This window comes from Choloepus didactylus, chromosome 5 (assembly GCF_015220235.1).
Source record: "Choloepus didactylus isolate mChoDid1 chromosome 5, mChoDid1.pri, whole genome shotgun sequence".
In the NCBI taxonomy this organism is placed as follows: domain Eukaryota; kingdom Metazoa; phylum Chordata; class Mammalia; order Pilosa; family Megalonychidae; genus Choloepus; species Choloepus didactylus.
Window position 1 is genome coordinate 111,219,950 of NC_051311.1, and position 27,571 is coordinate 111,247,520.

A 27,571-nucleotide genomic window follows, 5' to 3' on the forward strand; every position below is an offset into this window, starting at 1 on the left:
TTGAAATCAGAGTTCAATGCCATGAGATATAAAGGCTCAACTTCTGCCTCTGAGAGTATGGTGAATTAGATATATTGGGATAGCCTTTCTGAAAAACAAATAGTCATATCCACACATCCTGCAGGAAAAGAAAGAGGAAGAGAGGAGGGAAAGGATATGGAGACAGGAGAGGGAGGGAAAGGAGGAGGAAAAGGAGGAGAAAAGACACAGAAATAAGAATGTTTACTCTCACCATTTATATTCAATGTTTTGCATGAGATCCTAGCCATCATAGTCATGTAAGAAAAAGAAAGATAATTTAAGAGGATTAGAAAGAAACCAAGCTGCTATTTTTCTGCCGATGATTAAAAAATGAATACAATATCCAAAAGAATCAACAAATTATTAGAAGATATTTCTTAATTAAAATGGAAAGAACTCTATCCATGAAAGAAAAGATTATTTCTTTCATTTTTAAATTAAGAACTTGTATTCATAAGCTATCATAAAGAGAATGGAAAAACAGGCTATAATCTAGAAAAATGCTTGTAACACATACAACTGAAAAGTAAATAGAATCAAGACTTTAAAACAACTCAAAATCAATAAGAAAAAGATAAAGTGATCATTCCAAGTCACCCAAAGGGTTGTTAAACCGGGTCATTTGCAAACCTAGATTCTTTCCTTCACGTGGTTTTTCTCTTCTACGGCTTAGGTCAGATTCCCATGGTAGTGGCTGGACTGCAGCAGGTTATAACCTATGGGAAGAGAAAGAATAATTCTAGGAAGGAGATGTGCTTCTCAATGCATACGTTCAAAAGAGACACTGCTCTTAAGCAATTGGGGAGAACCTAGTGATGGAACTACAGCCTCTGCATGGAATGCTGAGAATCTAATCTAGTCAAGTGTCCTGGAAAAAAGACAGGGTGGATTTTGGTATTTTGGTAGGCAAATAGCAGACCCCATCATGATGGGCAAACTACTTTTTTCCTAAATATAATATGTATTATATACATGGATATATAATATATAATGTATAAATATAAGAATATTTAATATACAAATTAAGATAATATCAATAATAGAAAACATTTTCCTTTATTATATTTTGATGTATTAGGATAGTGACATTGAAACAGTAAAAATACACAACATTTCCATCTCTGCAAGAATTCTTCTTGTTGCCCTAAAGTCACACACTCCTCTCCACTCACACCACCCTAACCCCTGGCAACCACTACTCTGTTCTCCATCTTGTGATTTTGTCTTTTTGAGAATCTTGTATAGATGAAATCACAAACTACATAACCTTTTGGTGTTGGCTATCTTCACTTAGCATAATTTGGTATCTCTTAAGTTTTGATATTTAATTATTTAATTATTGCTTTGTTCTAGATTTCCATTATTTCTTCCCTGACTCATTAAGAATTTTAAAATGTGTTTTTTCAATTTATAAATATATAGGAAATTGCCTTTATCCTTGTTTTTTATTTTTAACATTGTTGTCAAAGAACATGGGTGTTTGTAATGCTGTTTTTACTGGATGTGAAATTCTTGTGTTGATTAGATCAAGTTTGTTAATTGGCTTTTTCAAAACTAAATCATGTTGATCTGTCTGCCTGCTTGAGCTCTTAAGAATTGAAAAGCTTGTGGTGAAATCGCCCACTTTAATGATGGATTTCCATGTTTACCTGTTTTATCAATTTTGTGATTCATGTATTTTGAGGCCATGCTATTACATGTGTGCATGTTTAGTATTATTATATCATTTTAGTGAATTGAATGATTTATCATGAAGTGACTTTTCTATCCCTATCTTATAGTCTATTTTCCCTGCTATTAATGTTACTCCAGCTTCTTTCTTTCTTACTTCCTTATTCCCTCCTTCTCTCCCCCCTCCCTTTTCTCCCTTCCTTTCTTTATCTCTTTATCCCTTCCTTCCTTCCTTTTTTCTTTCTTGGTTAGTCTTTACCTAGTATATTTTTTCTTTCTTTTAATCTTTCTGTGTCTGTATGTTTTTGGTGTGCCTCTAATAACTAGCATACAGCTGAAATTCTTGTTGTATTTTATCTAACCCAATGAGCTTTTGTTTTAAGTTTTAACCTATTGATATATTTGGATTTTCTCTAAAATTTAATCATTTGAGTTCAAATCTTCTGCTCTCATCTCAGCTCTTTGTGATGTGAACATCAGCAAACCACTTTTGTTTTTGTATTCTTCTGTATAAGATATGGAAGTGGATGGGACAGATTGATCCCATCTGTAAAATGGAAATAATTCCTCTTTCTCTTATAAGTAAAAAACAAATTATTTATATTCTAAGCAGAGTCAAAAATTACAAACTTCACAAATAAAAGCATCTACCTACTTTATTAAAGTGACTTTATTGCATTCAAAGTGGGGGAAATGTCTTTTAATTCTATTTAAATATTCTAAGGATTATTTAGAGTTATTTTATCCTTGGGTAACTTCCTAATGTTGAGATGCATGTGTGTGTGTCTTTTCAGGATATAGTGATCTGGGCTTGGATTTCACTTATCCTATTGAAGGATCAAACAAGTTGGGAAACATCAATGGGTTTGGCATTCCCATCGTGATTGGAGTGCAGATGGACACGGCCACTCAACTCTCACAATGTATCTGTTTTGTTTCTGTTCCTTAATAGAACCTTCTGTGAAAGCTGAACCTTCCTGAGGAGAGGATTATATAATGGACAGCAGCAATTGGCAAACTTTTTCCTTAAATGGCCAGATATTAAGTATTTTAAGGCTTGTGGGCCATATATGACCACTGTTGAATATTCTCTTTTGTTTTTGCTTTTACAACAGTTTAAGGCTTTAAAAAAACCATTCCTGCCTCATTGGTAATACAAAAATAGGTTACAGGCTGAATATAGCCCATGAGCCATTGTTTGCCAACTCTAAGTCTAGACTGGAAACTTGGGAAACATGTGGCTCACTGGGGTAGGGGAGTGGCAGAAACTACTGCTCACAAAAATCCATGTTTTTTTTTTTTTTTTTTTTTCCTGGGCTAACAACTAGATTACATTTTCCAGGCTCCTATTGTAGGTAGGTATGTTCAAGAGACAGAGTCCTAGAAAATGAAATGTAAGTGATGGTAAAGTGTGTCATTTCCAGACCTGACTCATAAAAACTTTCTTTCATGCTCCTTATTCTCTTTCCCCTTCTGATGGGCTGACTGGAGACAACCACAGAGTGACCCCGGTAGTCCGCAAACCCTCTGTGATCCTGGGTGACTGAAGGGCCCATGGAATAGGGTTGTCCTGTCAATGTGTTCACCTGCCCAGCACTGTTCTGTAAGCAAGATATAAACTTTTTATTGTTTTGTGAGTCATTTTAAATTTATAGGGGTCTATTTATTTAAAGCAGTTAGCCAATTCTAACTGTATTAGTTTCCTGTCAGTGCATAACAGATTAACCCCAAAATGTAATAGCTTAAAATAACAAACAATTATAAGCTCACGGTTTCTGAGGATCTGAAATTCAGAAGCACTTAGCTGGATGGTTATGGCTCAGGGCTCTCTTGAGTTTGCAGTGATGATTTTGGCAGGGGCTGCATACTTAGAAGTCTTGACTGGTTGGAGGAGCCATTTCCAAGAAGGCTCATTTACATGGCTATTGGAAGAGTCTTCAATTCTTTCTTGGCTGTCGGCTAGAAAACTCACTTCACACCCTGTGGACTTCTTCACAAGGCTGCCTGAATGTCTTTAATATATGGAAGCTGGCTCTCTTCTGAGTGATCCAGGAGAGACAGAGAGAGTGAGAGACACCAAGATGGAAGCCACAGTGTCTTTTATGACCTAATAAGGGAAATGATATAGCATTACTTGTGCTATATCCTATTAGTAGCACAGATTATTGTCAGTACAAGGTACAAGGGGAAGGGCTGGCTTCATGGGCTTACAACTTCTATATTTGCATAGGGCTCCATGCTCAGAAGGACCCGTGTTTGGTTTCATGCTGTCTGACTCCATCTTGAAATTCTTAATTTTATATTTGAACTTGTGTTTTGTGAGTCAAGCCTGATGGAACAATGGAGCATGTGTGTGAGCAGAGGAGACACTTGCAATACGCATGCCCACAATCCTTATTTTACTGTCTTTTCCACACAGTTTGAGATGCCCATTAGTACAGAATTCCAGGGGAGCTCAGTGAGTGTCAAAGTGAGTACAAGGTTAAGTGTGTTCCTTCTGTGATTGATTAAGTAGGTTGCTGGCAGCTCTAAGATGCTCCACTTTCCGTTTGAACCGGAAGTAAGCTCAGAGACACTCGAATGACCTAGAACCCCTTATCCTTTCTTACTCATGTTACTTCCCTGTATTGGCCAGTCAATAATGCTAAAAATGACACAGAAGGAAGGGAAAGTATAAGGATATCCATATTTTCTTTTCATTTCAGTCCTTCCTTCCTTATTAGTAAGCCAAAGGTAGAGTTTTGGTAGAATGTATTTTCATTAAGAAGTAAAATTAAAGTGAGTTTTGTGCAGCTTTTCCACTGTTCCAAGAAAAATTAAATACATATGCATGTTCAGGCTACAAAATACAATTTTTTAATTTCAGTGGGCCCACACTTGAGTTAAATGCTCTTATATTTGCATGGGAAGTGGCATTGCACAATAGATAAAGGGTAAAATGTATGCAAATAATTTAAAATTTGAACTTTACTTAGAAGTACACTAAATAGCAAATTAAAAAAAAAAAAAAATGCCATGGCCAGTTGTGTGAGAGAGACCAGGGAAAAAAGGGGGAAAAAAAAAACCTTTATATTTTAATGACACTTTTTCTTCTTTTTGAACAAGGGACACTGCGTTTTCATTTTGCGTTAGACCCTGTAAATCAACAGAGTGTCCTGGAGAGGAGATTACAAAAGGGCCTGAATATCAAGAGATAGGGATCATTGGCAGATGTATTGGAGACTGACTACCACACTAACTAATACAAGAGCGTAGCTCTTCCCCCAAAAAAGACTATTTGTAATATTATACTGAACTTATATCTACATACATACATGTTTGTTATATGTGTGTATGTATTTATAAAATTTGGACCAATCCAAGCTTCCTCAATTGATACCAAACTATGAACTGATGCTAAAGAAGTAGCTATTTAAAGTGCACTAAGTTTTCAAAGATTTCTAAAAGGCTGTGTGTTTTTCACTGGCATGTATGTATTTTCAGAAATTAGTTTAACTAATTAGTTCATTGGCCATGGTTGACATTTGTTTTTGGTACCAAATATCATGCTTTAAAGTTAATATGTTGCTCTATGGGAATGATTCTAGTTCTAATGCAGAAGCCAAGAACCATCCCCACCCCTACCCTAATATTTCTAATTCTATTCAGAGATCATTCCACACAAGTATAATTCTTAATCATCAGTCTCCTGGTGTTTTAATAGACTAATTATATGATACTCAGATTATACACAAGATTTTTATAGATGAGATTGATCTTATTTATAGAAATATGATTCATGGTCTACCTACTGATTCATATTTCCCACAGTAGTAAATTTCTAGTCTTGCTGAAAGATTGTCATTGAAAAGCAATGAGAATAAAGAAAAAAATGACATGGGGAATTAATGACAATTTAACCAGGAATTTTTAAAAAGCTTAGTCTTTGTTCTGGTGTTCCATATTCACTCAGAGTTTGAAACTACAGCTGAACAACACAAACCAGCTCTGACCAGCGTGGAAGTAGTGGGCTCTAGTTATTAGTACATTTATAAAAATATTCTTTCATGAATTGTAACTAATGTACGACACTAATGCAAGGTGTTAATAATAGGTGATATATGGGAACTCTATTTTCTGCATGATTTTTCTGTAAACCTACAACTTCTCTAATAATAATAATAAAAAAAAAAACAAAGATAAAACTAAATTGACCACTTTTGAAAGCTAATAGGACTTGTCAAGTAATGTTTAAGAATGTAAATTGAGGATCTCTGGGTTCAAGATAAATTCTTAAGAATTAAGTTTATCTCCTTACACATAGTGTTCAATGATTTCATACTTTAATGGTAAAATAAACATTCACCTCAAAAATAAACTTCAAGATAAATTATCAAAAATTTAAAATATTTAGCTAATGGATTTCCCACAGTTCATATCACAGCCTACCTAATAAGATTGTAAACATCTAAACTAAGATTAAAACTGATTTAAATATTAAATGATTAAGAGATTTAAATATATCCCTGAGAAACTTACCTTCACTTCTAAAGAAAAAAAGAAAATAGATATTTCTGTACATTCTCCTTGATATTTAGATTAAACAAATTCCTCTGTGGTTGATCTTGTCTATTTTCAAAAAACAATCGAGTCAGACTTATTTTAAAGTCACTATCTGCCATGACTTTATCAATCCATTGTCAAAGATGCTCATTCCCTAAACAGGATATTACAGTCAAGGGAAGGGCCAGGAGGTAGATAGATATGTAGCATCTTTTTCCTTTTCCATTTAAGACTAAAATGATAATATACTGAAAGTACGCAAATGAGTAGACATTTCCTAGATCTCTAAAAGCTTTGAGAGCAAGCAGGAATAAGTGTATGTGAATCTATTAGACTTTCCCCCCATAGCCCTTATCACCATCTGTCATACTATGTATTTTACTTATCAATTTGTCTATTTCATGTTCCCTCTTCTAAACGTCAAGCAATCGTCAATGAGGGCAAGAGCTTTGTCTGTTTTATTGACTTCTGTATCTGCAGAATTTAGAACAGTGATGGACACATGGTTGCTACTGAAACGTGATGAATGAATAAATAAACTGATCTTTCAGTTGTCCTCCATTTGCTAGAAGATGTTTTTTAAACATTGTAAGTTCCCTTCTCTACAGGCAGGAAAAAGCAGCATGAGCCTGGCTGGCTTGGGTGTTGATAAATTTTCCTTTGCTTGTTTCTGCTGCTCTGTTGAGGGTTAGCTTTCTCAAGTATTTCGCATCTCTCAACCTAATTGACAATTCTGTTAACAGATAGCCAATATAATAGCATATCCCAGGAGCCACATGTTTTGGCTGGTGGACTCTTTTTTATGGTCATTTCTGGGCTGCCTTCACCACTAATTTCCTTCCTGTCTCAAGGATCCCATGTGCTGATCCATGTGCTTTGAGGAATTGCACATTTGGAGAGGAAGATCCTGAAAAATTCCATAGCTTGGGAAGAATAAAAGACTCTGGTGCTGATAAGGATATTCTTTATGTTAGACTAGTCCCCTACATAAATCAGGTTGATCAATATTCACCATTTTGTGAATGCCAGTTCCCAAAGACAAGGATTCAATTGATTTTAATGGTGATGATATATAATATGAGAACAACCATTATCATATATCAGTGTGACCACACAGTCACTTTGGATCAATTAGAAGAAAAGTGTTCCCAATCTGTGAATAAACACTATAACATGGAATAAGTAAGCACAGGACACTCTTTAAGAAATTATGATGCTGGGATGAGAATGGATAGCATTCCAGAAGTTGCTTTTTGGTTTGAGGATGTAGATATAATAATCATTAAAGGCAGCTTAACACAAATATATAATGACTCTTCTTATTAATAAGGAATAACAAAATGGGTTACTATGGGAAGAACTACCACCATAGTGGAATGGTGGCAAATGAAAAATTACTTTTCAGCTCTTCAGTTCATAGACACATTCTCTATAAGCCTATAAATACTACTCTCACAGTGTGCATCTTCATATAATAAGTCCACCAAAGTGGAACATTTCAAAATAGAATATTTATGACAGTGAGAGACGTGTCAGTCAGGACACTTTCATCTAACATAGAATAACCAACTCCAGATGGCCCAAATATCACCCAGAGGTAGAGAATTTCCAGAAATGGTTGATTCAGTGTTCTGAGATGCCACAAAGGACCCAGATTCTTTCTATATTATCAAACTGCCCCCTCCATTGGGTTGCTATCACCCTGAACCCCTGCAGGCTACTACACCCTCCAGATAGCCACACAAACCAAGGTTAAGATAGAACACTATTTGAGGGGAATGAAAAGATGTCTGCACAAACAAATCATGGAATCCCCATAGAATGGTAAAGAACTAGATGGTAGCCCATTCTCCTCCCAAATTGAGGCATGGAAGATTTTCCCAGGCGCCTCCATCAGGCTTTCCCTCATGTCACACTGACTAGAATTGTATCACAGGCTTATTCCTAATACAGACACTAGATAGGGAAATGGTGGGACATCAATTTGCTAAAATGAATCAGGATTTGCTCCTGGAGGTGGGGAGAGGTTCAGACCACTCTGAAGCACATGGCTACTTGATATCTGAACAAAAGCAAGGTCCTGAGAGCCAGGAGGAAGGGAGGAGGAATGGCTTTCAGTGGGCATCCCACAGTCTGCCACAAGGTTGTATATGGGATGTGTTCTAGTTTGCTAATGCTGCCAGGATGCAAAACACCAGAAATGGATCAGCTTTTATAAAGGGGATTTATTTGTTTACACTGTTACAGTCTTAAGGCTATAAAGCATCCAAGGTAACACATCAGCAATCAAGTACCTTCACTGGAGGATGGCCAATGGTGTCTGGAAGACCTCTGTTAGCTGGGAAGGCACGTGGCTGGCGTCTGCTCCAAAGTTCTGGTTTCAAAATGGCTTTCTCCCAGGAACTCCCTCTCTAGGCTGCAGTTCCTCAAATTGTCACTCTCAGTTGCACTTGGGGTATTTGTCCTCTCTCAGCTTCTATGGATCAAGAGTCTGCTTTCAATAGCCATCTTCAAACTGTCTCTCATCTGCAGCTCCTGTGCTTTCTTCAAAGTGTCCCTCTTGTCTGTAGCTCCTCTTCAAAACATCACTCACAGCTGCACTGCATTCCTTCTTTTTGAGTCAGCTCATTTATATGGCTCCACTGATCAAGCAAGGCCCACCCTGAATGGGTGGGGCCATGCCTCCATGGGAATATCTCATCAGAGTCATCACTCACAGCTGGGCGGGGCACATTCCAAGCAAATCTAATCAGCACCAAAACGTCTGCCCCACAAGGCTACATCAAAGATAATGGTGTTTGGGGGACACAATACATTTAAACTGGCACAGAATGCAACCTTCATGGTAATAATAACATTGTATTGGGGATCTGTTTGGGGACAGGCACCATACTAACTCTTTTGCAGCTATTTTCTGGTTTAATGGCCAAGAGCTGTTTTTACTGACTTCTTCTCAAGCCCAGGGACCAATATTAACATTCCCCTTTCCACTATTTTGACCATGTTTACTTTTTAAAAATAGCTATATTTTATAAATCTTATTAGTACTTGTTCAGTAGTGGTTTATCAACCCAGGGCACTGAGAGCAGACCACCCCTGCTGCAGGCAATAAGGGAGTGCCTTGTCTGTAAAGAACTTAAAAACAAGGTAGAATAAAGTTCTATCTTGTTTTTATTGTCACCGTCCATCCATCAGCCATTGTTAAAACGTTGATGATAAAGTATTCCTTCTCCAAAAATATTTTATTGATCTAATTTCTAAGCAATTGCCTTGATTACTGTTGAGTTTCAACAATATATTTGTAAGCTTCACATATTTGTTACTTATCTTTTAATAAAGATTCTATTTTACAAGGAAGTAAATTCAGAGAACTCCCAGTTACACAATCAGTCCCAGATATCCACAGATTCAGGGATACACATGCTATTTGAGGCTATGTTGATAACGATTCAGAATTATTCAAGCTTGCTTTGGGTACAGATTATATCTCCAACCTCTGTGGCATTACATATTCCTGTGTTAAAACATTTGATTAGAAATAAACAAGGATAGCATAGTAAGTATAAAGATGAAGAAATAGAACCTGAATTACCTAAATTCTCTCGCTATGTGACTGCTTAGAGTTATTGTGTTTAAAATTTAAAACAGAGATGTCATGTTTTAGTTTTATAAATACAAACTTTAGTTCATACATGAAATATTTCACTGAATTTAAATATTTAAACTTGAATTTTAAAAATTCTTGATATATAATTATATATATGTTATATAACTATTCCATCATGTTAATAGCTAAATGCCATCCTATAATAAGGGTCTACCATATTGTATTTAACAACCTATTGTTAACACTTAGCATATGTCCATATGCTTTACTTTAATCCAAAATTCCTAAAAAGTCCTAAATGGCATGATGTTACTGGGCTCAATTCTCTTAGAAACAGATCTAAGAAATAATAAGCCTAGAAGGAAATTATCAGAATACTGTGAATGACAGTTTTTGCAGAATTGGATTGTATATTATGAAGTCTATTATTAACTTGGAGTCTGTGTAAGTGCATATCATTAACAATTTCTAGTACACTCATTTGTATTAGAGGACAAGAATGGCTGTCATTCACAGATGATTAAGTGCTGCATTTTTTGGCTGTATGCTACATTCCATAGTAATTATCCTATAAACCACCAGAAAGAATAGAATACAGTTCAATTTGTAACACCTCTACAAAATTATCACAGTATTCCATAAGTATTTTGAAAAACCAAAGTAATAATGGACATTCCCATTGAAAGTTGTTGAAAGTTGTTTTTGTTTTGTTTTGTCCATAAAGCACATAACCAAATTTAATTCTGGCAGATACTCATTTGGCACATATTGACAAGAACAAATTAATAGCAAATTGCTTGTCTTATGTGATACAGTAAAAATGGCATTCCTTTAAATTTTATATTTTCTTACACTATAATGAACACATTCATTCACATACACTTGGGTTCAGTTATCAGCTCATTTCCTCCATACTACCTCCCCCACCTCCGCTTCTAATTCAGCACAAACTCTCTTGGTGATTCATCTACAAAATTAGTATACATTACCAACAAAATATAATTTCTTAACAAGCTTTTAATTATTTTCAGAAGTAATTAGCTGGAAATGAGCTGGCATAGTTCTACAGAAATGCATATAATTTTAAAACCAGTCTATCCAAATTTTGCCGCAAGAATAGCCAAACTCTAAAATATACAAATATTCTACAACCATGTGTACCTCTTGAGTTGTAGTTTACTAAAGCAAAGCAGTGAGAGCTTAATATTCCATAAGTCATTTGACATTTCAACTTTGTGCCGGTATCACGCTCTATGCAGAATTCCAAAGGGAAAACAATGAGTATCAATGTGTCTAAAGTATTATTCAGCAAAAGTTTTATATGCATTATTAGTTGCATGCTTCATAATAATCCTTAGAGGTACAAACTAGGACTGTTTCATAGATGAGGATACTGAGCCCCAGAAGGGTTAAATAACTTATCCAAGTTACACAGGTAGTAAGTTGCAAAACTGGAATTTGAGAACCGGGAATCTAAAGCCCATCTGCTTTTTGCTGCAATGTACTGTCTTCCTTTAGGAATATATCATCTAAAATTTGGGAAGAAAGATACACATGTGAAACAGCTAAGTAACAGTGAAAAGCCAAATATGATTTTGTACCAGAACAAGTAGTCCAGAAAGTATATATACAAGGTCAGAGAAGGTGGAGGTAAATATGACCTAGACAAAAGCAGTTGAAGAGGTTTTTGTTTCTTATGGCTATTGCATATAGTCTGATGGATCTGCCATTTTTTTCAACCTCTATAAAGTTGACCATCTCTTCTTCTCACACTCTTGCCAACCCATTCATCGGTGACTTGGACCACTTATTCAGGTACAAAATAGTCCAAAAATGCTACTTGGATTGGGAAATGAGTGAATCATTAAAGGAAGAAGAGAAAAATGTGTTTATAAATACAACTGGAGATAAACGTGTTAAGTATTATATAGTGTCTGGCTTTTGGCCAAAAAAAAAAAAAAAATCCAAGTTTTTAAAATTCAACCATTTGTGCTGTTTCCTTTAGATCTTTTAGTGTCTCCAGTCATACACTGGCTGAAAAATATAGCCAAATTGTGTATTTTCAGACTGAACATAGAAAGTTTGAAATAGACAGGATATATGTAGAATCAATATGCCTTGTCTAACCCCTGGGAAAAGGGAGCTGCCATGATAAAAGTGTATTAAATAACTTCAAGTATTGTGAGTTAGTTATAGTAACAATTACCCAGGATATTTGTTATGTGATTAAGAAAATTGCTTGACCAAAAAAAATATTATTAATGTTACTATTAATTATTGATGGTTTTAAATCCCACTGCACCTAATTGATAAATTTAGTAGACCTAATTATATACCATATATACTATAAGTAATGTTTAAACAGAAATACCTATAGAACATAATATATACACTAGCACTCCTGTTTCTCTTTTTATGTAATTTTAAAGCCCAGATATGTCATTTAACCACATACCCTTGGACCTGTTGAAGACAATATTTTCCAGGGGTCCATATAATGAGGTTCAAATTTATTAATCACAAAATTGACATATTGTCTCTAATGCCTTAACAAGCAAAAACTAAAGGCCTAGTCCACAGGAAGTCTGCTCCTGCTTTAAAATTTGGAGACAATTTAGGTATACAGATTTTCTTAGAATAACAGTTAATGTTAAAATGGAAATTACATATAAGTCTTTCAATCCAAGGAGAAAAAGAATTACAATAGGTTTTTTGCTGAATCTAAGCAGCTTCACTTCCTCCCCCAGTACCCTCGTGCATCAGTTCTCTTTTAAATACCAGTGAACATTCTAGCCAATCTTTCTGGAAAGGCAGAGTGACCTTCTGTCCTGGTTTTCCCAAGACTTTTTCTAAATATGCATTGTTGTCCTAGCATAATTATCAATAAAGTCCACTTTCATTCCCAAAAGTCTCAGTCTGGGTAACAGATTATATAGTTACCCTATTTCAGGTAAGACAGCAAATAGGAAATTTTATTAATGGTATGGTTTGTTGCTAATGGGATTCAAATAAGAAAGTTTTAATAATTCAGTAAGCTTCCATGGAGACTTTTAAAGGGGCAGAATAAAATGCTTCATTAAATGAAATTCTTTTTGATATTTTGTAGTTCTTTCCAGCAGTTGCATTTAAAAAAATAAGAAGGCCAATTGAGATGGGAAAAAAAGAGAAGAATTCTTGAGAAAATTTCCTAGTGAGACTTTGTTTTTCTTAAAATGGGCTTTATTTGAAGCATCAGGGTATGGTTGTATTCCTTTCTACCCAGAGAATGAAGTTCCACATCAAATATTTGTCTGGAATTCTGCTGGGGATAGCATGAGTGTGCCATTCTCTTCCTATGTGAGTGCATGTGAGGTGTTAAGTGTTTGACCCACCATCCACAGACATGAAGTTTGTTTCTCTTGTGTTATAATGTCCACGACAGTACCTAAGCAGCCAGGCAGCAATACCAGGAAATGCCAGCACTGGTGCTGGCTTAAGGCAAAATCTTTAGAACCACAATTATTTTCTGATTCAACTAACATTTATACAAAACCTCTTATGTGCTAGACACTTTGACACACATTTTTATTTGATCCTAATAACAACCCTGTGAGATATGTGTTATGTGACAGATGGGGAAAGAGAAGCTAGAGATGTTAAGTGACTTTCTTAGAGTCATTCAGCTGGTAATTAATGGAGGGTTAATTCAGATGCAGGCTGGCTGATTCTACATGTGTGCAATTTACATCTCTAACTCCAACTTTTCATGTCTGGCTGAGAGGAGAGTTTTCAGAGCAGTAGAGAGTCATTTTCTCCCTAGCTCAATATAAGCCTCCCTGCATGGAGGTAAAATTGAATGTCCTTATTTTACTTGAAAAATCTTCAACACTTGCCTTAGAAGAAAAGTGGACAGATAGATAGATAGGTATTCATCTGTTTTTTTTTGTTTGTTTGTTTGTTTGTTTTGTTTTGTTTTTTGGATTCTATCTCTATCTGCTCTTAATAATTTTATTGAGGAAATTGCATATTTCCATGGGAAGATCCTCTATTATTTTACTGCCCCCGAACAGTCCTATCGTCTCCATTTCATTTACTTTTTGGAGCTGTTAACTGGCTAGGTTCGTCAGTCTTTTCAACTATAAAACTGAAAAGTTGGCTCCAAAAGTAAAGGGATCCAGGAATCTAAAGAATAGGAAAACCTGAGAGTCTTTTCATTTAGATTTTAAGGATCAATGAAGCACTTGGTTATATAAATATTTGAAGTATAGTTAAGAGATGTCAAAAAAATCCTGGGCTACTGGCAGCCATGGCACTCACAGACACCAAAACTTCACATAGGAGATGAAAGATTGTGCATACTACATAACAAGAGAATCCAGAGCTGTTTAAAGACTCCCCAGTTTTACTATTGTCCAAAAGCTTGACATTTCAGATATGCCATGGCTGGTCAGCAGGATCAAATAGTCCTTCTCAGATCCTGTCCACCGGTGTGGGGAGCCTGGGTTCCCGGTAGTTCTTTGAACTACAAAGAAGCATGTCATTCCCATCACACCAGAACTTAGCTCTGGAAAAACAAACTCTGAAAAACGGGTTTTAACAAAACATATTCTCAGTGTTGATTACTGGAACTGGCATAAAAAGGAACTCAGCAGGAAAATGATTTCATATACATACAAACTTCACATTGTAAAGAGCTGGTGACTATCATGGGCTTCCCACATGTACCTCAATGTCTGGCCTTGGGCCCAGTGAGGGAGAGACTGTAAAGCAAGAAAAGGTGAACAGGGATACATATATATATATATGTACAATATATATATATATATATATTGCTATATATACATTCATATATAGCAAGACCACTCAGGGAAGTGCTACAAGCTTCCAACCCTTCCCGGAGGCTGAGAGATGGGAGTGCATGCCTGTCCTGTATGACAGCTGTGGTATTAGATCAAGCCTCCATGCATTTGTCAAAACCCATATAACTACCCAACAAGGAATGAATTTTGCAGTATGCAAATTTAAAAAAAAATCAACCAGGATGTGGGAAGAACTCCAAGTGGAATGCATAAACAAGGATCTAACTGTATTAAAAATGAATAACACAACACGGAAGGAGGTGGGGGAGAAAATAACTAACCTAAGTTACTTTGAAAAAAGCATGTTAAATGGATAGTATAAGGCAAAGACATAAAGAACTGTATACACAAATAATATACTTCATTTAGTAAATTTGTTTCTTGTATGGGTATGGATTCACAATTCAGAGACTATTTTATGTATATACTATAAATATACATTTATGTATATATACACATAAATATATATATGAAAATGTTGTTGCAAATGAGAGCCGGATTTGTCACTGTCTAGAGTAGAAAGAAGTTACAAATAAGGAAAGGGGAAGGCTAGAATGAACAGTGTAGTGTTGAACTGTAATCACAGTTGTAAGTGTGAACCCTTGGTTTCAGATAGATAGATAGATACAAAAATAAATTTTTATCTATGCATATACATGCATCAGTATACATACATGTACTCTCAAGCTCTGAACCAGAGGCAAAAACACCCTGGTAGCAACAAGCACATGGCCACCCAAATCTTGACTTCTAATACCATTCTCCATTATAAGGAACCAAGTGTATTTGTATAAATGGTTAATTCCAGGGCTGGGCAGGAAATATATAAGGTGAAATTCCAGCCTCTTGCCATTGCAGAAAGTAAGGTAATGCTCTAAAAAAAAGGATGGGGCACATGAAAAGAGCATAGGAGCTCTGAAAAGTTCCCGATGACTGAAGCTGAAAAAATTTAAGAAAAAAAATAGAATTGGATTATAAACCACAAAATAAAATCAATACTTATAAGACCATACAGATATAAGTAAATATTTGCTCAAATATATACTTGCAGAAGAATCTTTACAAAATAATCCCAATTAATAAATGAAGAAGTAATGAAGGAAATAGAAAATTACAATTAGAACACCCAGTAAAAATTATTGCAGGCAAGATCCACTAATTAATACTAGAATTTAAGGGTGAAAGTTTGAGGAGAAAAAAGATTATTTGCATTTGAACGTATCTCCTCCAAATATTTACTAATTGCAAAGGAGAAAATAGTAACTTTACAGTTGAGAAATATGGCAGAAACAACTTTTAGCAAGTCATCAAGGTTAACTTCACCAATAACGACATCATGTATCCCTGATAGGATACCTGAGAAAGGCACGACCCCTCAGTTGTTCTTGCTGAAAATGTATAATCTCACTCTAATACTGAGAAAACAAAACTAGACTGATGGACATCCTACAAAATAACTGACCAGTGCTGTCCAAAACTGTCAAGGTCATCAAATGTCACAGATCAGAGGAGACTAAGAACATATGACAACTAAATGCAAAGAGATATTCTGAATAGGATTCCAGAACAATAAAAAAGGACATTAGTAGAAAATTGATGAGATCTGAATAAGTCTGTAGATAAGTTAATAGTATTGTATCAATGCTGATTTGTTAATTTTGATGATTGTATTATGGTTACGCATGGTATTATAAGCATAAGATGTTAATATTAGGCAAGCTGGGTGGAAGATAAAATGTGTCCCTCTGTACTAGTCTTGCAACTTTTTTCTAAGTTTAAAATTCTTTCCAAACAAAAAGTTTTTAAAACCTGGAACAAAATGTACTAGAATATTAATAGCAGTTATCTTTGGAAGGTGGAAATATGGATGATTTATATTTTCTCCTTCACATTTTTCTGTGTTTTCTAAAATCTCTACAGTGAGCCATGTATATTCAGAAAAAAAAAAAAATATTATTTTTATTTTGGCCAGAAAATTCCTTCTGTGTGTCTTGGGTTGTGAAAAAAATAACAAATTGTTAATTTACTAAAAAACATAATGCAAAAAATTTCATATTAAATGTTAGAAAGCACCCAAAATCCTTTACAATAAAGGAGAATCTGCTTTAGATAGGAGAAATTCCTACCAGTTATTGCTGTTTTTGTGTAGATTCTTAAATTGTCATTGAATCTTCCTTTATGTTCTAATTGCAAGCAGACTGCTCACCATTTTTGAAGCTGACATGATCCCAGATATAATGAGCATATGTGGATAATGCTGCTTTCTCTTGATTACTTGGAAAATGTCATGATACTGTCTTAATATTCTGCTCAACCATACATGCCATATATTGGTTTTCAGTTTTCAAAGTATTATGGCTCTACAAACTATACTTGTTAAGAACTTATATCTTTATTAGATGATTTGGAAGACACTGTAGGATTTCACAGTGTCTCAGAGTTATTATTTTGACATGTTGTTATATAATTCTGTAGCTGTGATAGATTGGACTGAAAGGAAGCCTGTTTCCTTTTAAGTTTCTGGACAAATGCCAAGGAATAGCTGAAATTAGCAAAAACAGGCTTCCATTGGCATCATTACTTGGAAATTGAAGGATTCACTATGAAAAACAACTCTATCTTACTATCTAAATAATTTGAAAAAGTTTGCTTAAAGTTGAAGTAAATATAATGTCTAGACAGTTGTGGAAAGCGCAGAAAAACTTAGCATATAATCAATGGATTAATGGAAGGATTATGTGATAAAATATCTCCTAAACCATTCTTTTGCCCTTATTCTTCTCCATTCCCTTCACATCCAGAACCACTTTTCACATTTGCGAAGGAAAGATGTTATATTTTTACTTTCAATTTGCTTTCAAAGATGGAGTAAAGAAGGTAAGATTAATTTAAGAGATTTACTAAACAGGATAAAATTGAATAGAATCTACTTGTTGTCTATATAATGATGGAGCAATTCTCTTTGACAGTGACTTAGTCCACTGCTTTAACCTATAAAATAAAATAGTACTTATGATACTTTTTGTTGTTAATATTTGCTTTCATAGTTCAAATTTTATTTATGTTGAGTAAGGAAAATATTGTCTTGTACTTGACAGGAGTACCTGATCAAAATGTTGCATTGAGCGGAGTGGTGGAGCTCTGCTGTTGATTCCTTTAAAGATTTTATTTGGATGGTCTGTGATTGCCTGTTCTCAGACCAATTTTTCAGTAATGTTAGCAAGAAATGTCAAATATACAAACACCTCAGCTGGGTGGGGCGCATTTCCATGCAAACACTCAAAGAATTCCAATCTAATCAGCACTGATAACGTCTGACCACACAGGATTACATCAAAGTTAATGGCGTTTGGGGGACACAATATATTCAGACTGGCACAGGGCATCAAGCTGAAAACCTTTGTAAGCAAGGTATTCAGTTCAGCTGGGATAATTTAGCAACTTTGACCATTACTCTTTGAGATCAAGGAACTAAAGTTGGAGGTTATTTTGAGTAATAAGGTAGATTGTTTATTTATTTGGATGAGAAGTTAATAGAGACAATTAACCTATAAATTAAATTGTAGAAATGCAAATTTAGAATTTGATAGTCCAATGTTAAACATTCCAAGGTAATTATATTCAAGATATTTTTTTTCTCCTTGAAAATGTCTCAGGCATTAACACTAAGAATGAATTTCCCTGAAGGCTCTTATTAGTTGCCTCCATAGCATCACACTTGCTATTTCTTCCACCCAGCTAACTCCCCCTGCCCCTCCCCCAAGCCCTTTGCCTCCCTGTTTCATTTCCAACCTCCAGATCTTACCTCTACAGAGAGGTCTTCCCCGACCATCCAGTCTAAAATGGGCTCCCCGGTAACTCTCATTCCCATTACCCTATTATTTTTTTTAATAAAAATATGATTATCTTGTTTATCTATGGATTTAGCTTATCTCGTGCCTGCTTTGTTCTTCACTGTATCCCTCGTGCCTCGGAAAGCACATGGCACATGAAGCAGCTTATTAAATTTTTGGTTTAATGAGTGAATTACCCCTCAACTGTCCTGTGATGTGATTTAGATAGAATGAAACAGGGCCAAAGAGAGTAAATGACCTGCCACACAGCAAAAAATGCAAAAGCTAAAATTCAAACTTAAGCTTTTCTAAACCAAACTGTCTCCTGCCCCACCAAAGCTACAGTTAGTTGGCATTTTAAGCTCTTTAGGTATATTCTGTTCTTAAAATTGTCACGATATCATCAGTTTTTGTAAATGCAATTGTTTTCATATATTAACCTTATATAGGCTACCCAGAACTTGAAAACAGAATAAATGTATAAATGAGCTAACATAGCACAAACCTCCTAAGCAATGAAGATACAATTTTTTTGGCTTCTAATTTTCTTTCCTCTAAAAACATTTAGTCCAGTAGTGACAGGTTTTGATATTCCAGACTCAGATGTTTAGACCTTCTATATACCTGGGGTATTTCATTCTTACTCTAGTTACTTCCCCCAAACTGTGTTGGTTTTGAAATAAAACAGAAAAAACACCTATAGCATAATTTTCTTCACTGACTTCATTACTAAATTGAGTAAATTTAAATAAGGGGAAAATAGCATTATCTAATAAAAAAGTACATTTTTGAAGAAATTAAATATTAAAACCATGATGGATTTTTAAAATCTGATTTTAAATTCTGTTTTTTTGTGTTTTGTATGTTATCCATAAAAACATCTATTTAGTGATACGGAATATTTCACGAAGCAGTTAGGTATAATCAGAAATCAAATTTCACTAGCCTCTGTCTTCTGATAGCATTCTCACAGAGATGAATATTCATTATTCAGTGAATGTATAATGAAGTGAATAGTTTCCCAGCAAAGCTCAAAGGAATAACTGCTATATATATATCATAGTCATTAATGCTGCTCATCAAATATTTTGATTTCCTTCTAGGCACATGGTGATAAGATTTCACTTCCCTGCCCTTTGTGAGACTTGCTTTGGCAATAAAGTGATAGAGGAAAGCCACATTTCACCACTTCTGGACTCAAACTTAAAGACTCTTTGCAGCATTCCATTTTTCTTCCCTTAGCAATTATGCAAGCCCAGAAATAAGGCTTCCCTCAACATAGTCCTTGAAGATAACATTGAACAGAGGTCCCCAGCCACCCTAAAATGGACATATAGCATGAGAAAGAAATAAACTTTGATGTTTTAAGTCATTGAGAATTTCGTATCATTTGTTGGAGTAGTGAAACTAAGTGACTTTCTTGTTTGATGCATATATTCTCGGCACTTTAAAAAGAAAAAAGAAAAAATACCTTGCTGCTAACTATATTTTCTTCAAGTAACAATCGCATGGCAAAAGTGATTGAGAAGAAAACATGTTTAGGGTGACGTCTTGATAGGAGGTGGTAACCAGGCCTTGTTTCAGCTTTGGTTACCACCTCTTACCTGTGTGATCTTAGGCAATTTAGTTTATAAAATATCTTCGTTTTACCATTTTTTTAAATGATGGGTGGATCACATTGTCCCTAAAATACCTTCCACACCATTAGCTTTTTAAATCTATTATTGTTTTACTGTTTCTTGTGATAATAGAAACAGATAATAGGTAAGTGTCAGTAATTATAAAATAAATGTATTGAGTTTTGTGGAATAGAAATTTATTGTGGCTGTAGTTTTTCTTACAGACAATCTTTTTGTACAGTTTATATAGTTACAGATTTAAGAAGTTAAAAATGTTGATATTCAATTTATTGAAAATATTTCTCTTATGAGTTAAGAAGTCATTTCAATCTCATATATATTGTATAGCTCTCAACTTTTAAGAAGTAATTTATCCAGATAATGAGCTGCACTTGATATTACTGAACTTTTACATTTACCTAGCCATTTAAAACATTTTGAAAAGCTCTGTATTTCCCCCCTCCATATCAGATCTTCACTAGTTACATCCTTGTGGCAATTACTGTTTATTTAAATTGTGATTATAAAATGGTTACACATAAGTAACTTGAAATATTTCCAAATAAATAAATAAGGCAGTTGCATAGATAGGAAATGGATAGGTTTAGTAACTGCTGAATGGAAAACAGGATAAATCAAAGGAGAGAGCCCATTTGTTCTTTGGATACAGTATCAGAGCCATTGAACAATTAATGCCACCTTCAAAAGACTGAGGTCATTAGTAACAAAGCTGCTGCTGCTTCTTTTTTTTTAATAAACAGCAGAAGTAAAAGTTAGGTTACATTATCCAGGCTTACAGCAGACTGTTGAGGGATAACACCCTTTCCTATCCTCTACCTCCAAAAAACAACTATTGGACCTAATAGTTTGTAAACAGAAAGTCTTCTGTATGACAAAAATCCCATTGTGTTTCCAATGTGATTCCTGATCAATATTTTTACATTTAGACACTTTGGTAAATAAACATTTGTTTTAGTGTGTTTTCCTCCATTTAAGGTTGGGTAAGTTTTCATTCTTTTTTCATTATTAAAGTTTAAAATTTATCTTAATACAAACATGTTCCTGAATTAATGAATGAAAGGAATTTTTACATGCAGTGTGTACATAAAGAGTCAGAAGATTGTACATAGTGGAATATTTGTGTGTATAGTTCTTTTTCTTTTTTTTTTCTCTCTCCATCAAAGAGAGACCATTTGGAATAGCATCAAATTTTCTTCTGCCAGAACACAGTGATGTGATGAAGGCTTTAAATTAGTTTCGCTTATTACAATTAGTCTGTTTTTTGTGTATGTACGGCCCATAAGTAATTTGAAATGATGAGTTAGCATAAGTATGTCCATAATCGGTTTCTAGTTACGACTCACAAGGAAAGTAATACTAGTGGATGGACTAAGAACATTGTAAATATACTCCCAAGAGTTAAGTTTCCTAATTAGAAATGAAACATATCTTTCTAAATAGGGGCTGGATTATCTGAATGACAATGTATGATGCACTGCAGTCAGATTTTGAATAGAATATAAAGAATCATTTAGAGCTGTTATGTTTGGCATTGCTGTTTTCTTAGATAATTGTTTATATAGCATCAAGACAAGTTAGAAGTATTTCTTCTTAAATTAATTAATTCATCCCACAATTCACTTTTTCTCTTTCTTCAAGTGAATTTGCAAATATGTATGAGTAATACAGATTCTATTTAATCAATTTACTGTAAGCATGAGCAGCACCACTACATCAGAGCACTATTTTTATCTTAAGAAGCCTGTTTTTATTGAGGGTAGTTAAACAAGAACCCCTAAGATAATCTAATGGGGTTTCGCTCTGTAAATTAGAATGTTTATAAGCTGAATATGGAAAAAATACCTAACATTTTTTATGTGATCCTGAGCCCTGCTGTGATTTTTTAATTTTTTGCTTCATCTCATTGGTAATGCAGTATTTTAGTTAAAGTAAATTATGTATTTTTGATAACAAATAGGCAATATTTTATTATTGTATACTGACATAAATTCATCCAACAGCTACTCAATCAGTATATTGAATATTCATATTTTTTCATATTATAAGACTATGTATTACTTCTGATTTTTCAGTGTTTAGAAAAAGCTGTTTTTTTAATAATTATTTATTTAAACTAGTATTTGCTAAGGAACTGTGCTTTATTTTCTGTTTATTTCTGTTTGAGGGGTGTAGGAAGCAATAGGATTTTACAATTTTTGTGCCTATTTTGTGTCACATAATGGCCCAGAAATTTCTGTTTGGAAGTTGCTAACAGGCCACTGTATCATTGGAAAGGGAGTTGGGTGGGGACTTGAAGGTGTGTTTGCGTAGTACCTTATATAGGACTGAGAGTATACCATTTGCCAAGTTTAAAAATTGGTGATGGAGGGTATTGACAAGATTAGGGATAGCCTAAAGCCTCCTGCCCCAAGTTAATCATTAATCCTTATTCTCACCACTTTATGTGGCTTTATGTTATTCATTACATCATCCTACTATTTCACACTTTAGGAAAACAGGAAGGAAGGAAGGAAGGAAGGAAAGGGTGGGAGAGACAGGGAGAGGAGGAAAAGAATGGAAGAGAAGAAAAAGAAAAAAGGGGAAAAGAAAGGCAAGAAAAAGAAAAAAGCAAAGAAATTGGCACCCAAGGCCAATTTATTCCAACTTTTATTCATTTAAAAAAAAATTGTATATGTTTGTTCTCTGTTTCTCCTTTCTTATCCAACATGTCCATTTTCCTAGATTCAATTACAATATGGTTTCAGATATTACAATGCAAATATCAATGTGATTGTACTGTGGTTACAGCCATTATATGCAGAAATGCATGTATGCAGTGGTCAGGATTTGAACACAAGCAGACTGGCCCAAGAGCCTAGGCTTTGTTAAAACAACATCAATGATGATGATGATGATGATGAATGATGATGACAATGACAAATACCATATTTAGAATGCTCTTAAGTGCCATAAATATTGTGCTTTAAACACATTAAATGCATTAATAACTTACATGAATTAATTCATGCAATCCTCACAAAAATAGAAATATTATTATCCCAATTTTTATAAAATGAGGAGATTGATACACAGAAAGGTTCAGTGACTTATGCAAAACCATATTTCTACCCCTATCCTTCTAACTCTAAAATCTGTAAACTTAGTTTCCTGAAATCATGCCACTTGCTGACTTGGGGACCTTCCACCATCCCTATATTTACAGGCTCAACTCCAAACTCCTTACTAGTATCTAAATCCAAAATCTGAGGCCAAATCCAAACTCCTTAATACTATCTAAGTCCATAATCTGAGGTTCAAGTTTTCTCTTACTCAAACTGTCCTAGACTGGCTGTTATTGTCCTAAAATATGACAACTGCAATTCCATTTCTAATACTTGATCACAACAGTGCTTCCACTGGGAAAGATCTCCTCCCTTTTCTACATTTCTTTATTTCCTACACTTGCTATAAGACTCTATTCATGTTTCATATCCCTTGTGATGCCTTTTCATACTACATCATCATACAATGTTGAACTCCTCTGCACTTCTCTAGAACTCTATACAAGTCAGTTGGCCTTTCTGACCCTTTAAACATGCTTCCCTTTTTCATTGTCTAAATTGTCTAAAACCATTTAAGCAAAGAGACCATATGCCCCTTATGTGTGTTTTTTTCACAATTTAAAAATTACTGTAGTACATGAACTTGTATTATGAATGTCAAGGTATATCAGTCAGATTTTTATGACAAAGAAAACAGATTTGATGAACAAAATCTGTATATATATACAATAGAATACTATTTGGCCATAAAAAGGAATGAAGTACTAATACATGCTACAACTTGGATGAAATTTTAAAACACTATGCTAAGTGAAAGAAGCCAGTCACAAAAGACCACAGACAAATCCATGGAGACAGAAGGTAGATTAACGGTTGCCTGGGGTTGAGGGGAGGGGAGAATTGGGAGTGACTGCTAACAGGTATGGGTTTTTGGGTGGTGATGGGAAAGTTCTGGAATTAGATAGTGGTGATGGGGTTATGAATATACTAATAACCACCCGATATACTTTAAAATGGTTCATTTTATGTTCTGTGAATGTAGCTCAAATTAAAAAGAATTACAAAACAGAAAAGGGAACAGCTTCAGCAAACAAACAGAAAAGGAATCCCTTTGAAGGTAGTTCACATAATCATTCTGGAAGCTGGGGAATCAAGAACAGAAAATGCACAGGGAAGAAGGAAGAGAGGTCAGAGAGTAGGAAGCACAGCCAGTCCTGAGAATGCTGGCTGGTTGCCACTGGCACTGCCACTCATGGGCATGGAGGCTGCTGTCTTACCGACCCTGACACATTACCGGGACTGGACTCTTGCGGACGCTGCCATCAGACTCCACATCTATCTGTGTTGAACAGTTGAGGTTGCTGCTGCTGTCATTACTAATTTCTTGGCTTCCTGTATCTTTTTAAGCCCTGGTTGGAAGTACCCAATTGGTCAAGCCTGGCTGCTGAGCCTTCCTGAGGGCTGCCGGGAGAAGAGGAAGAGAGCAAACCCAACCCCTTTGGCTTCTGGGGAGGGAAGCAAAAGGAACAACTAGGGAATGCCCCACAGTAGGATGGGTGCCTGGCTGCTGCGTGGCTGAAAACAACCAATGTCCACCAGACAAGTCTAGTTGTACTACTTTTCAATGCAATGACTGGGACATACAACCAACTGAAAGATGCTTTATAAAAACAATATGCTTTTATGGCCTGAGAGTAGTTGAATTTTCCCTTAAGCGTCCAATAATAAATTAGTGAACTTCAGTTTAACATTATCTTGTAATTGTCATAACCATGTCCTCTTGTAAATATCATTGCACAGAAAATCAATAGCTAAATTCATTGCCATTGTGTCTAAATATAGTCCTTATTTTTCAATTTACCTTGAGAATGCATAATGTATTACAGAGTTATTTAAATTGCCTGTTAAAGTTATATCTTCCTTTGTGCTTCAGATCACTTCCATTCATTTGCTCAGTAAATATTTATTGAGCACCTTGGCACTGGGTATATGCCAGCACACACCACAGACAGCCCCTATTCTCATGGAATAGCCAATTAACTTTGCCAATAATCGGGTCCACTTTTAATGCTGTGGTCCTTTGACCCCTCAACTTCAGGCTTGGGAATGAGAAACTTAAACTTCAGGTTCTTTTTCCATACCTCTGAGATTTCACTGTTCATCTGGATATTATTGAAACTGATGCAGGATTTGATGTGGCAATGAGTGAAACAAGTCTTCTTAACACCTACCATAATCCTATGCATTTTCCCAGATTTAGCTTTCTGTGTCTAATATTTCTAATAATGTTTTTCCTTGTGCTAGTTGACAAGGTTTTAAGAAAGAGAGGTGCACATTAGCTCCTTGTGCTATAGCACGTGTGACAGAGTTACAAGCAATTTGGGGCGTAAATTTTAGCTCAGGTCCTTTCTGAACCACTTCCATTAGTTCTCACCTATGTGTCCGGAGAGGTGCTACTTTCAGTTCCTTTATGGAGACTCATAGAGTGGAGTGTTTTTATTACACAAGTTTTTTCCCCATCTTTCCTGATCTCTAAGCCCTGATAAAAGACAAGGAACAATTCACATGTGCCTAGATATGCCCAGATAACTTAGATACTTCCTTCTCTTCAAATCTTTGCTTCTGGTGTTCATCTTTTTCCTTCTGTGTTCAATTTCCTTCACAGTGAAAAAATACTTTAATGACTTTTTTTACTTCATCATCAGTGTTTCTTTTTAATTCTGCTTGGATCCCAGTATGCCATGTCAACCAGAAAACTCAGGTATTTCTTCATTTTGGAAAATTCTCATCTATTATTGCTTCAAAACTTGCCCTACTCCTATTTTTTCTAGTTTTGCTTTGGGAACATTAGAAATATGTTGGAGTTCTCATTTATGTGTCTTATTATCACTTTCAGTTTTCTACTCTTCTTTTCTTTGTGCTGCATTCCAGATAGTTACTTCAGATCTACTTCCGCTCCCTGGGGATTTCCCTTTCTTTCATTCCTCCCTATATAGAATTTTGTTTAATATTTATAATAATTTATGTATCCTTCTGTGCCGGTTTGGATGTATTATGTCCCCCAGAATGCAATTATCTTTGATGCAATCTTGTGGGAGCAGATGTATTAAGTGTTGATTAGGTTGGAATATTGGATTAAAATGTTTCCATGGAGATGTGACCCACCCAACTGTGGGTGATGACTCTGATTGGATAGTTTCCATGGAGGTGTGGCCCCACCCATTCAGCCTGGGCCTTGATTAGTTCACTGGAGTCTTATAAATGCTCACAAATAGAAGGACCAGAGAAGCTGCAGCTGAGAGACACATCTTGAAGATGGCTGTTGGAAGTTGACGCTGACATTTTGGAGAAGCCATTTTAAAATGCAACCTGGGAGCAAGCAGATGCCAGCCATGTGCCTTCCCAGCTAACAGAGGATTTCGGATGCCGTTGGCCATCCTCCAGTGAAGGTACCTGATTGTTGATGTGTGGCCTTAAGACTGTAACTTTGTAACCAAATAAACCCCCTTTATAAAAGCCAATCCATTTCTGGTGTTTTACATTCCAGCAGTATTAGCAAACTGGAACACCCTCCGATGCATTTGGTGTTGGGAGAGGTTCTGTTTAAGTTCAGCCTATCTTGTTGCTGTTTCTCCTAATTGCCCTTCAGGGTAATTAGCTCTTCTTCATTTGCCTAGGGCTCTCACATCTTAGCACTGAAAGTGCCATTCCCTGGGGAAATCCCTCTGTCCTGGACAAACCAAAACAGTAGTTAACCCCACTGCTCTTTGCCATTTCATATTATGGGAGAAGTTTAAAGTCATTAGTTATTGCATGGTCTCAGTCATGAGCCTTCTATTAAGTCTTTTGAATAGCAAAAGTTACCATGTTTCCCAAATAAAATCTTTTCCAAGTCAGGCCAGTTTCCCTGGAAAACAGAGCCTGATTTTTTTTCCCCAGGGAAGCAAAACAGGGCAAATGAGAAGGCAGAGAAGGAGGGAGAACAAATGCAAGGGAGTACATTACTAAGCTGTCCATACCTCACAAGAAATACAGCAGGTCTCCAGAAAGATAATTCCTTGGATTCATGGGGGAGGAAGACAAGAAATTTGTCAGCTGGCTTCTTCCTGTCTTCTTTTCTTTTATTGGATGAAACCCACCCATGGGCTGTTAGATCATTTCCAGATGGTGTTCCCAGCTGCTCCAAGAGGCCCCAGGGGAAGTGAAAGCCTCCATTGATTCTGGCTGGCCGTTGAACAGGCACGGCTGTCAGCAATGGGCACATAAGCTAGTTCATGTGCCCTGGTGGAACCACAGCCCCCACTACGCTGAGACTACAGAACCGTGGGGAATGTCAGGCTGCTTCTGGCTGGGAAGCAAGGAAAGTGGCATAAAATTG

General features: G+C 35.5%; 1 long non-coding RNA gene across 1 annotated transcript; it reads right to left on the reverse strand.

Moving 5' to 3' along the window:
- Positions 1-370: 370 nt before the first annotated feature.
- LOC119535100 lies at positions 371-27,265 on the reverse strand. Its single transcript, XR_005217166.1, has 3 exons — positions 27,213-27,265; positions 3,463-3,799; positions 371-737 (listed from the first exon to the last, which is right to left on the reverse strand). It is a non-coding gene; the product is annotated as an uncharacterized LOC119535100 (long non-coding RNA).
- Positions 27,266-27,571: the final 306 nt, after the last annotated feature.